This window comes from Cynocephalus volans, chromosome 6 (genome assembly GCF_027409185.1).
Source record: "Cynocephalus volans isolate mCynVol1 chromosome 6, mCynVol1.pri, whole genome shotgun sequence".
In the NCBI taxonomy this organism is placed as follows: domain Eukaryota; kingdom Metazoa; phylum Chordata; class Mammalia; order Dermoptera; family Cynocephalidae; genus Cynocephalus; species Cynocephalus volans.
This window is the reverse complement of record NC_084465.1, coordinates 147,284,371-147,297,360: the sequence shown is the minus strand read 5'-3', so window position 1 is coordinate 147,297,360 and position 12,990 is coordinate 147,284,371. Positions and strand designations below refer to the sequence as shown.

Here is a 12,990-nt window from a genome sequence, read left to right as displayed (position 1 = left end):
CAGGCACTGCACGGGCTCTGGGGACAGTCTCTTTTCTCAAGACAATCCATTTGGGGAGACAAGCACATATGCAAATAATTTTGTCATAATTGCAAATAGACTTGTGCTGACATGTCAGGTTTATACTGTACGGGTGCTAGCATTTCCAGTGGTGGTTTGTTTCAGCTTTTCTGATTGGAAATACTGTGCTGCATTTTCCCATGCATAATGGGTGCTCAGGACATACATACTGAATGAATAAATGGCTGGCTCTGAAGCTGACCCGGTACCCTTGACTGGGTTGTTGTTCAGGCTGAAGACCTTAGACTTGATCTTGTACTAATGGGGAGGTGAATGACAAGTTTGATCTTAGTCACTAATCTCTCTGGTGATGTGTAATGGATGAATGTGAAGAGGATAAAACTGGGTGCAGGAAGATGCATTTGAAGCCCATTGCACTAATCTTTGCGGGAGATGATATGCACCTATGCTGGGGTATTGGTTGTTGAGAGGGGGAGCAGATTCCAGATGTCATCAGGAGGTGAAGCAAAGCACTCGGTGGCTGCTGAGCAGTGTGGTGGCACAAATCAGGTGGAATAAAGAGTGAAGTTTACCTTCAACCAGGGATGCTGCTGTCACCACTTGAGACAGAGAATATAGAGGGAGCACAAATTGAGGGGAAGTTCTGGAAGTGCTGAGTCTAACATACTAATCAATACTGAAATGAAAATATCACAAGACAGTAGTATATGTGAGTCTAAAGCTCGGAGAGGGTGAGATGTGGCAAAGAAACATGGAAATACCCCTCCTTTATATGTTGATGACTCCCAGATCTATGAGATTAGCTCAGCCCTGGAAAGAATAGAGCAAAGATAGGGCTAAGAACCAAGTCCTATCATTTAAAAGAATGCAGGAGAAAGAGAAACCCACAGAGGAGATGAACAAGAACAGTTCGGAAAGAGTGCAGGGCCCAGGCAGAGCCGCAGAGAGCAGTTCCAGCAGGGAGTGACCCGCACTGTCCACCGAGGCAGATACTCAGTAATATGGAGATTCATTATGATGAAGGTCTCTGATTCCTTAGGAAAAGGGATGGCCTGTGGGGACAGGGGGCCATGAGCAGGAAGGAGTGGCTTGAGGAGTGAGTGAGAAATGCCTATAGGGAGACAGAGCGCAGAACTCTCCTTTGTGAAGTTTGGATGGAAAGGGGGCTGCCACCAAGAAAGGGTAGTGAAGTCGTGGAACTTACTGTTTTTTAGAGAATCAGATGGGAACTATTGGAATAATTTTATAGGCCATGGGGAAACTAGGGGAGATTGGAAAGAGGGAAAGGGAAGGAGAAATGGAAAATCTGGAGAGGGGAGGGTTGAGGCTGTCCAGGAGGAGGGCCGGGTCCAGGGCCCAGGGCCCAGGGCCCAGGAGGTGGCTTAACCTTGAACAGTAGGAGACGTGCCTCATTTTCTGATATTGGGAGTAGGCCAGCTGTGGATGGGGGCGAGACTGTAGAGAGAGGGCCAGAAGCCAAGGGAGCTCACACCCAGACACCTCAATTTTCCCCCAAAGTGGGAGGCCATGGCCTGGATAAGAGTGAAGGGGACCGAGGGTGTGTTGTCACTAGGAAGAGATGGGGACACACAAGATTGTGATTTAGAGCTCGATTCCACTCTCTGGTGGACGTGAATTTCAACTCCAGGAAACGGGAGGAGGAGAGAGAAGTTTCGGAGTAGTCCCAAAGGGAACCGGGAGCAGAGCTGGACGAGGCGATGATGCACGAGCAGGTGTCTGTGGTCCAGCCCAGCCCCGAGACCCCTCCCTGAGGGCAGCAGAGGGAAAGTGGACGCCACCCGCGTCGAGGCTGGGCTGTGTAGGGTGAGCACATCTGAAGGAGGGGGGAGCAAGGCAAATTCAGAATCCTCCCAAATACCTCTGTGCAAAGAAGAGGAAGGGAATTAAACATGGTGAGGGGAGTCCCTGCCACTGAGGAACTTGCTTGTCACATCGTGGGGTGAAAGAGTGCTTGAACAATCAGGAAGTAAATGTTTGGTTTGGCTTGGTTTGGTTCACGCTAGTCAGGCAGTATGAAACTTCATTTTCACAGGCTGCTGGAATTAGAGGGTGGGAAGGAACCTAAAAATTCTGCCATCTACCCTCTTAAAGATCTGCATTCAAGGACATTCTGTGTCCTCCTTTATAACTCATTCCAGTGTCGTGCAATCCCCAAGGAATTTTTCATCTTAATGTCAGACCTCATAAGAACAATGTTGAAAAATTATGTGATGGAGTTCAAAAAGAAAAAGAGAAAGAGAAGGATTCATTTCTTTTTTTTCACTGCTTCGCAATCCTCCCTGCACTGGCAATTGGATATGCTAGTCCCCACTGCCCGAAGGCACAGGGAAAACCATGAAGCAGTCTGATGTGCTCAATTATATGTCTGTTGTATTTCTCCCCCGATACAGCTACGTTTAGAGGCTGTGCATGTCTTTGCAACAAATCCGTGTAAATTTGTGGTAGAGTATGCATATACTCCACATGCTAGTTAACTTTTATCTTTATAAAATTATTTGAAAACTCTAAGAAGGACATGTATTATTAAAATCGAGTTTCCATAAGCAAAATTGCCAATGAGTTGAAATATAGTAGTCAATTCTAGTGACCACATTTTTGTAATAATGGTTGAATTTTGTGATTCCCTGGTGGTGGTTGTCATTCTCTGCTTAAATTTAGGAAGATCCTGAAATTCATTTATCTTCACAGCATGTCAGCCCCTCTCCACAAAATCATTCCACCCAAGTCAAGGTGATGTGTTTCAGACTCGGGGGAAAAATGCGAAGATTTGAGGGAGATTTGAAGTGGGCTTTTCATCTTGATGTCTTCAGTGAGAGATGTGTATTTCTTCTGGTTGGTCTGATCAACGTGTATGTGAAAATCATGCATCTTTTGGAAGCTGTGTTATCAGTTCTTGTAGCTGAACCTTCCCTTCTTTCTTCTTTGTGATATTAAAACTGAGAAGAATGTGCTTCACTCTAATAAACACAGAACGAGGGAACAGTTGTCTCTGTATACCAGAGCTGCAAAAACTCCTCAGAGAAAGTCATGTCCCTTACCAATTTGTCCAGGGTCAGGGCATATACCAATTATTTACAGGAAGTTCTAAAGTCATCTGACATGTTTAAAGTGGAAATTTCCTACAGTTCACTGTGATTTCTTTAGTAATCTATATGCTGCCTTCCATCCTTTATTATTAAAAGAACAAAGTAGGATCGAGCTTTCTAATTGCATCTGTAAGCAGTCATCTTGGGCCTCCTAATGGTCAAAATGATCTAATATAAAAATGTTATTGGCTTGGTTCTGCATGGCATTCCACCTGGAGGCAGGTCCAGTGTTCTGCTCAATTACTTCTTCAGCATTTAGTGAGCATAGCTCCTCCACATGGTTTGAAGATTCCACACGAACAAAGGCCAGCAACCCAATCAGGAGTACCTGGTCAGTTTCAGAGCCAGCCATTCATTCAATACCTATGTCTTGAGCACCAACTGTGTATAATGGAGAACAAAACAGAAAAGAGTCTTCCCCCTGGGCTAATCTCACCTTTTAGTTCTGTAGCTTCAGGGTTGAAGTTCACCTTCATTTACTGAACACCAACTCTGTGTGTGGATGTCCCTTACCCTCAAGCAACTTACATTTATAAAAAGCTTCCTAATTCTCCAGTAGTTTTCTCATTTCAGTATCTCTATAGAAGGGAAAATAATCCATCATAGTGGTGGCCAGTGTAATTTTGTTGTATCTTTTTATCTTTGTACCTTCTGACACATCTCTATGAGAGTGGAGTAAGTTTTATGGGCATTTGACGATTTCATTTTTGATTTGGACCAACATGAATAGACATCTGATGATTAAGTTTGGATTTGAAACTAAACCGATCATTTTGAAGACAGTACTGAAATGGCTCATTATTAGATTAAACTGATTCTAATATCAGCCATCTCTTGACATAAAGAAGAAAAATCTATTTTCTTTAAATGTGGCAATTTCTAGGAAACTGGCTCCATAATCCTAAATTAAAAGCAGGTTTCCACAAGTTGGATTCATGCCTCCTTTAGCTTTTGGTATTATACTTGGTCTGTTTGGTTAGTTAAATAATGGTAACAAAAGAAGACAGAATGGATGTTGTTAAATAAAGGGAAACTTAAGAGAGTAGTTATGATATTAGGCTGGGCCAGAAGGTGAGGATTGTAATAAGATATCTGCTTTTTAAACAAAGTGCTATGTCTCCGTTTCATATGACCCTTCCTGGATAAATTATATATTTTATCCCATTCCCATAAGCAAGAGAAAGTGAACTATGAGCAGAGTGTTGGGTGAGACATTTATAGGCTCTAAAATATCTTGTATGAAGTTGCTTAGCTTCATGTTTTAAATGAAGGTATTAAAATTCCAGCAGAATGAAATATTATGAGAAGTGACCCGGGTGTAGGGAGGTACAAAAAACTTGGAAGTTCACTTTCTAGGAGCCCAATGCATGAATAATCTACCTGATCATTCAGTGGGCAACTTGGATGAAAAAAAAAATCATAGAAAAGAACTTTCAGGCAAATGAGTCCTGGGAACTTTATATTTTCTTGGAAAGACATAAATAATGGGACTCCATTGGCAATGTTGGAAGCGGCTGTTTCCAATGACAAGAGAAATGATTACTCACTGGAGAGCTCTTTTATGCCCCAAACTTCAACATAGGAAGGGACTACTTTCCAGAATGTTAATGAAAAGAGAGAGAGAGAGAATGGGTTACACCACAAAATTTTCTAGCTGAGTGGTATTTTCTAGCCCATCCCTAATATCATCTTTCCTAACCCTTCACTCCAACTGAAAGACTCAGGCTAAGAGATCTTGATCAGTTTTTTGCTGATTTATTATGTATTCTAAGTCATCAAATGATCCCTTGAGATCTTAGATCTCTTGGGTTAATTAATTACTCTCATCACAGGCTTTCATCCATAGCAATATTTAATGCAGCATCAATTTCCTGATTAGGTGCCATTGTTTATTTATTCATGATATAGCTAACTTATTATGCACCAAAAATTGGGTTAAAGTCTTTATTCAAATGTTTTTATTTAATCTTTAGACATTCAGCCCATGAAGTATATACTGTTATTACCCCCATTATTAGAGATGAAGAAATGGACTTAGAAAGGCTAAATCATTAAAATATGGACAAAATAACTCTAAAAGCCCACACTCCTTGTATCTTTGAATTACTGCCTCTAAAGTCTGCAGGATGTTGCCAAAGTTGAATTTCAAATGATCCCATTCATTCAGGAGAAGCCAGTGAGGCAAGTCAGAAAAAGCAGAGCCATGAAGCGGTAGCGTGTCCTTGAACTTGCTCCTGGTTTGAGGGATACGGGGTCTGGAATGCAAACCTCTTAAGGGTATTTATTGGCTTAGCTCCTTAAGCTATATTTTGCAGGACTCAACTTGTATATGGCTTTGGTCTGTGTATTGTGAATCGAAGCTGATATCACAACTGATTATGAATAGAAGAAGTATGTTTTTGCCTACAGCTTCTTTGCTCTTTTTGGAGCAGATCACACCAATTTTCTTCATGTCCCTGCTGCCTTCTCAGGGAGACACTCTTCTACTAATGAGTTTGTGGATGTCTCCACCTGAAAGAAATTCCTCTCTAGTCCCATATCCTCCAAGCCAAACTCTACCACCTTGCAAGGTCCCTTGCAGATGGCATTTCTTCCAAAAAAAAATCTCCTGATTCCCCTCCCCACCCCTTTAGCCAATTCCTACCTCAATCAGGTAAAGTAGCTTCTATCTTTTCCAGATTTTTATAACATCTTACCTACAACTTTCATGTGGTTCTTCTCCAGGTGGTCTTCGAGTTATCTATACACATTTTTCTCTGTACTTAGATGATGTTTCTTTTTTTTTTTTACTGGCAAAAAAACTTTATTTTATATGAACATTAATACATTTTCACATAAATAGCTTTTAAGCACTGATCTACCAGGTATTCCCTTTTAATTCGATCTCAGTTTTGAAGTTATCTCCTTTTTCTATTATTACTGTTACTGGTAGTAGTAGTAGTAGTAGTAGTATTTTTAGCTGACACCTGATAACTTACATATTTATGGCTGTAATAGTCCGTTTCTGTTGCTTATAACGAAATACTTGGAACTGGGTACTTTACAAAGAAAATAAAATTTATTGCTTACAGTTTCAGAGGTCCAAAGTCCAGGGAACACATCTGGTGAGGTGACTCTACAGCTATGCAGGGTGTCACAGGGTGGATGGTGGATCAGAGAGACAGACTCTTTATGCTCCCTTTTTAAAGCCCTCAGAACAACGCCCCTAACCACCATTATTAATCCATTCACTATGGCATGGGCATCGTCCTACAATCTAATCACCTCTTCAAGGCCCCACCTTTCAATGACCATAATAGGATTTCCCACCCTCTTAACACTATCACAGTGGGGATCAAGTTTTGGGGGGATGCTCAATCCAAGGCAATGGGGTAGAGTATAATATTTTGTATATGTATATAATGTGTAATGATCAAATTAGGGTAATTAGCATATCTGTCACCTCAAACATTTATCATATATTTGTGCTGGATACATCCAGAATCCTCTCTTCTAATTATTTGAAAATACATAACAAATTATTGTTAATTATTATATAGTCACACCACTGTGCTATAGAACACTAGAACTTATTCCTTCCATGTAAGCAATCTTGTACCCATTAACCCTGTCCCCTTCTTCCCCCTAGTAACTTCCAAAACTCTAGTAACTTCTATTCTACTCTATGCTTCTATGAGATCAACTTTTTTAGCTTCCACATATGAATAGGAACATGTACTATTTGTCTTTCTGTGCTTGGCTTATTTCACTTAACATAATGTCCTCCAGGCTCATCCGTGTTACTGCAAATAACAGGATTTTATTCTTTTTTTATGGCTGAATAGTATTCCACTGTGCATATATACCACCTTTTCTTTATCCATTCATTTGCTGATAGACAATTGGGTTGATTCCATATCTTGACTACCGTAAATAGTGCTACAATATACATTAGAGTGTAGGTATCTCTTCAACATACTGATTTCATTTCCTTTGACTACATACCCAGTAGTGGGATTGCTGGATCACATGGTAGTTCTATTTTTAGTTTTTTGAGGAACCTCCATACTGTTTTCCATAGTGGCTGTACTAATTCACACTCCCACCAACAGTGTGTGAGTTCTTCTTTCTCCTTCTCCTTGCCAGAATTTGTTACTTTCCTGTCTTTTTTGATAACAGCCATTCTAACTGGGGTGAGATGATATCTCATTGCATTTTTAATTTGCATTTCCCTGATGATTAGTGACATTAAATGTTTTTTCATATATCTGTTGGCTATTTGCATGTTTTCTTTTGAGAAGTGTCTATTTGGGTTAAGTGTCTGTTTTTTAATCAAATTATTTGGTTTTTTTACTGTTGAGTTATTTGAGTTCCTTGTATATTCTGGACGATAATCCCTTGTCAGATGAATAGTTTGCAAAAATTTTCCTCCATTTCTTCAGGTTGTCTCTACACTCTGTTTATTGTTTCCTTTGCTGTGCAGAAGCTTTTTAGTTTGATATAGTCCCATTTGTCTATTTTTGTTCTTGTTGCCTATATTTTTAAGGTTTTACCCCAAAACCTCTTTTTCCTTTTTTCTTCTAGTAGTTTTACAGTTTCAAATGTTACATTTAACTCTTTAATCCATTTTGAGTTGATTTTTTGTATATATTTAGAGATAATGGTCTAGCTTCATTCTTCTGCAGGTGGGTATCTAGTTTTCCCAGCACCATTTACTGAAGAGACTGTTGTTTCTCCAATATGTGTTGCTGGCATCTTTTTTGAAAATCAGTTGGCTGTAAATGTGTGGATTTATTTCTGGATTCTCTATTCTGTTCCATTGGTCTATGTGTCTGTTTTTATGCCAGTACTATGCTGTTTTGGTTACTATAGCTTTGTAGTATATTTTGAAGTCAGGTACTATTATGCCTCCAGCTTTGTTCTTTTTGCTCAGGATTGCTCTGGCTATTTGGGGTCTATTGTGGTTCCCTACAAATTTTAGGATTTTTTTTTTCTATTTCTGCAAAATATGTCATTGGTATTTTGATAAAGACTGTATTAAACCTGTTAATTAAATTTAACAATGTTAATTCTTCCAACCCATGAACATGAGATGTCTTTTCATTTTTTTGTGTCCTCTTCAATTTCTTTCGTCAATATGTTCACTGTAGAGATCTTTCACCTTCTTGGTTAGATTTATTCCTAGGTATTTTTATTTATTTATTTTGGTAGCTATTATAAATGGGATTGCTTTCTTGATTTCTTTTTCAGCTAGTTTGTTATTGCTGTATGTTGACTTCATATCCTGTGACTTTACTGAATTCCTTTATTAGTTCTAAAAGTTTTTCGGTGGAGTCTTTAGATTTTTCTGTACATGCGATTATGTCATCTGCAAACAGGAACCATTTTTCTTCCTCCTTTCCAATTTGCATGACCTTTATTACTTTCTCCTGACTGTGTTGAATAGAGTGGTTAAAGTGAGCATCTTTGCCTTGTTCCAGTTCTTAGAGGAAAAGCTTTTAGCTTTTCCCTGTTCAGTTGTCAGCTGTGGGTTTGTCATATATGACCTTTATTGCATTGATGTATATTCCTTTTATAATAACATTGTGATGAACATTCTCATCCATAAGTTTTATGCAAGACTGATTATTTCTTTAAGATAATGTCAAACAAGTGGCTTATTGGGTCAAACAGTGCACATGGTTTTAAGGCTTTTAATATACTTTACCAAATAATCTCCAGAAGAGCTTGAACAACTCCTGCCAACAGTATGTTATTGCGCCCACAAAGTGAACTTTGTTGGTAACAATGAAGCAAATTCAACCACAGATCTATTAGATTTTCATCCATCTCAAAACAATCACACCAAAGAAGCAAGGAGGCATACAAGAGTACTTCAAAAAGTTCATAGAAAAATGGAATTGAAAGATGGTATGAATCTTTCCATCAGCTTTTTGAAGACCCCTCATATTACTGGTGAGGAAGCCAAATTCAAATTCTTTTGAACATTCACTCAGCTTTAGATCACTAAAGTAATCAACAGAAATGCTTCCCACAAAAAGTCTACAGTGTTTTTCCAAAAATAAAAAGTTAAAAAGAGAGAAAGAGAAAAGTCAGTACCAAATGACCAAAATTTTTTATTTGACTAAATGCTATTTCATGCATAAACCTGACACGCTTCCCTGACTTTGGCAATACAAAACAAGCAAACAATCAGCCTCGTACAGAACAATGAATATGCCAAGGGGGAGGGTAGTCTATAGTTCTCCTGTAGAATAAATATGTAGATTGAAAAGGCCTCTTTCCCTTTGGCCATATCAATTCTCAGTTCAGATCATTAAATACAGACAAATTTTCAAAATCACTTCTTTATTTCTCTAAGATTTCAGATGCTGTCGTCATCCACCTCTGGCCATTCTTCCTGAGTAACCTCAATTATGTTATCTGTAAATTCTCCCTAAATAATGATTCCACCCTCCCCTATTACTGAGGCACCACAGAATATTTGCGCTCCTTTAAGATCATTTCAAAGTTGGGAGGCCCCAGGCTTTTGTTGTCTGATTCTCCCTGGCTCTGGGAATTTTGGCTACAGTAACCTTTTATGGTACAATCTTCTTTTTCTGTTTAATTTGACTCCTTCACCTCTGTTTTCTCTTCTTCTCTTGCTATTATTCCTTGACCCTCACTAATTCCAGCTACTTGTTTGGGTAAATTTTCTACGATTAATTTTACAAACTCATTTGGAAAATTCTTCTATAGTCACTGTCTGCATTTAGCCACATCAGGCATATATATTCAAAGTACTCTGTTGGTAATGCACAGACTGTACAATAAGAACTCGAAGTGGGTAATCGGCATGTAACTTGGCAGTGTTCCTTGGTCTCCCTTGCAATCAGCCCCCCTGGATTAGAAAAGATCAGCAGCCATTCCACAAACCTAGGTGATGGCACAGCCCCAGCCAACTCCACTTCTGCCACGACACCAGCTACAGTGACACATGCACCTTCTCTTCCGTGGCTGGGGTCACCCGTGATTCTGTCTGCCAAATGTGCTGCCACGAGAGGGACGGTCTAAGTTTCCTGAAGACAGGATCAGTGTCTCAGTTACATGGAGTCCCTCGTAGTACCTGGTTCATTTCCCTTCACTCTCATAATAGATACAGTCGGTATTTGGTGGGTGGAGAAATGAATGTGCAGAGTGAAGGAGAAGCAACTCGTACTCTGGATCGCACTCTCTCTGCTTTGGAGGCCATTTCCCCATGACTTTGTAGTCCAGATGACCTTGATGCCTGGTTAGATAAACCGGCTTCCTCTAATGTGTTAGCTTATATTTGTGTTATGACTTCTGAGAACAGAGACACCTGTCCTTTGTGAGACCTCCCCCAGCTTGACCCCTGCCCCCAGGGAAATTCTGCTCAGTAGTGGGAAAAGCATTTTCCCTTAAGTAGCTTTATCCTTCAGAAATCAGATATTCTCTGGGTGGACAAATATTTCAACAACAGTGAAGACCAGACCTGGTTTTAAGAGGATGGTATGGAAATGTTTTATTTGGGGGACCATTTTTTTTTCTCAGTTAGGAGCAGAAAATATCATTTTACTTCTTTCCACTGAAGGAAGAAACTTTTCTCTTTTCTTTTTCTTTTCTTTCCATCTCTCTTTATTTATTTTTTTTGAGAAAAATCTCTTTTTCCTGCAAAACATGACTTAGCTTTATTTTTTGGCCCCAAATGCCAGATATCAACCTCATGCCTTCCCCCACCTCCATCAATAGATAGGTACATAAATTTCTTGCTGAAGCAGGAAATATTAAATCCAATTGAACTGGCTGGTCTTGCTGCTGGGATGTAGAGTGCTGCACCTCGGGTGAACTTACAAACTTGAGATGATTTGAAGTAGTTCCTCCACTGCCCTGGCATGAAACTTGTCTCTCTCTGCCATGTGCTTCCCACTGGCATGTGGCTTAGGAGTTTACAAGTGACTGATTACTGTACATACAAGGAAATCAAATAAGGCAAGGGAGAGATCAGGAAGAGAGATCTTTCTTCTCCAGGAAGTTCAGGTGAAAGCCAACATCTTAACCACTGCATCCATGCAAAGTCCAACAGCAATTTTCCACAGTTTTGAGGTTTTGAACTCATTATGTTGGATAGATTTTAAATCATCAGCAACATTCTGCCTGTTTGCATATGCCCAACTGCTGTAGCAGTTCTCAATTTTCTCCTGGATTTGCTGAGCAATTGTGTAGTCTGGTAAGCACAACTGTCTTGCTTACTCCATTTTAGGGGCAGTTTTTAAGCCTGTAAATATTCATTTGGTCATTTCTTCAATCAGTCAGTTTTAGCTGAGATCATAGACTATACCAAGTATTCCAGGTGTGAGGGACACGAGGATCTTGTTGTCATTGAGGTTACTTTATGGAAGAGGGAGAAGACACAAATAAACAAATAAATAAATAAGTGACTATACGTCAGCAAGATATAGTCTGTTAATTTACCTTCATAAGTGTTAGAAACAAAACCAAACAGTGTGACTTGGTAGTGACCTGTGGTGGGGGGAGGCTGTTGCTGGGAATGGATTTTAGAAGAATTAGAATGAAGGAAGGACGAACAGTCAGGAGGCTTATTGGAGGGTCAGGTGAGAGAAGACAGTGGCTTTGCTGAAGGGGAAGGAGCGGAGATGGTGGACAGAGACAAAGGTAGAAAGGGTGAATTTTTTATGTCCTGAGGATACCTCTGCAAGGACATCAGAGCTACCAAACTATTAAAATTAATTTTTATGACGGATCTTCATTTTCAACACAATACTGAAACTGTTACTAATTTTTCAATCTTAGTAGACCAAATCACTGACACATGGGAAATTTCTTATTTTAGCCCTTTTGAGATGCATTTTCCATCCACCAATCCTATGTGTTCATGCAAATCACCTCTTCAGAGAGAAGGACAAAAAATAGGATCTGTGTGAATTAAGCCTATCTCAAAAGTATGATACTGGATGTATCTACTTATGTAATATTCTCAAAGTGACAGAATTATGGAGATAGAGGACAGATCAGTGGTAACCAGGGATTAGGCAACCAGATGGGAGGTCGTGACCATAGAGGACAGCATGAGAGCACTTTTTTGTCATGATGGAAAGGTTCTGTATTCCTGATTGTGGTGGTGTTAATTATGTATGTGATAAAATTTAATGTAACTACCCATACGCACAATTAGTGCATGTAAAAACTGGTGAAATCCAAATAGGGTTTTAATAATGAACAATGGTTATATAAGACATTATCACTGGGGGTAGCTGGGGGAAGGGTACATAGGAACTCTCTACTACTTTGCAACTTTGTGTGAGTCTAGAAGTATTTTTTAAAAACTCAAAACACAAAAGTACAAAATCAAAATGAATAATTCATTAAGGTCTACCAAATGCAGTTTTATATCATCTTTTCAAATTTTAGTATATATAAAAGAGCCATTATTTAAAAGCAATTTGGGGCTTAGATTTTTCTCATTCTCCAAGAATACCTAAATATGTTTATTGGTGGCTGGAGAATGGGATCCAATTTAAAATTAAAATGCTTTACCCAAACAGTTTCAAAAGTGAAATTATAAAATCCTCTCTTCTTCAATAGCAGAAAAGCACATTTAATCTAGACTAGGCAAATTCTTAAAGACAGAAAGTAGATTAGAAGTTCCCAGGGGGTGGGGAAGGGAAAATGGGGAATTATTTCTTAATGGATATAGAATTTTTGCTTGGGGTGATAAAATAATTGGAAATAGATAGTGGTGTTGGTTGCACAACATCTGAATGTAATTAATACCACTGAATTAAACACTTAAAAATGGTTAAAATGGCAAAATATATTTTAAATATGTTTCACACAATAAAAAAAGCACCCCCCCCAATGGAAA

The 12,990-nt window shown here is 39.2% G+C and overlaps 1 pseudogene; it reads right to left on the bottom strand.

The window, feature by feature from the left end:
• Window positions 1-9,447: 9,447 nt before the first annotated feature.
• On the bottom strand, window positions 9,448-10,016 carry LOC134381314 (density-regulated protein-like; annotated as a pseudogene).
• Window positions 10,017-12,990: the final 2,974 nt, after the last annotated feature.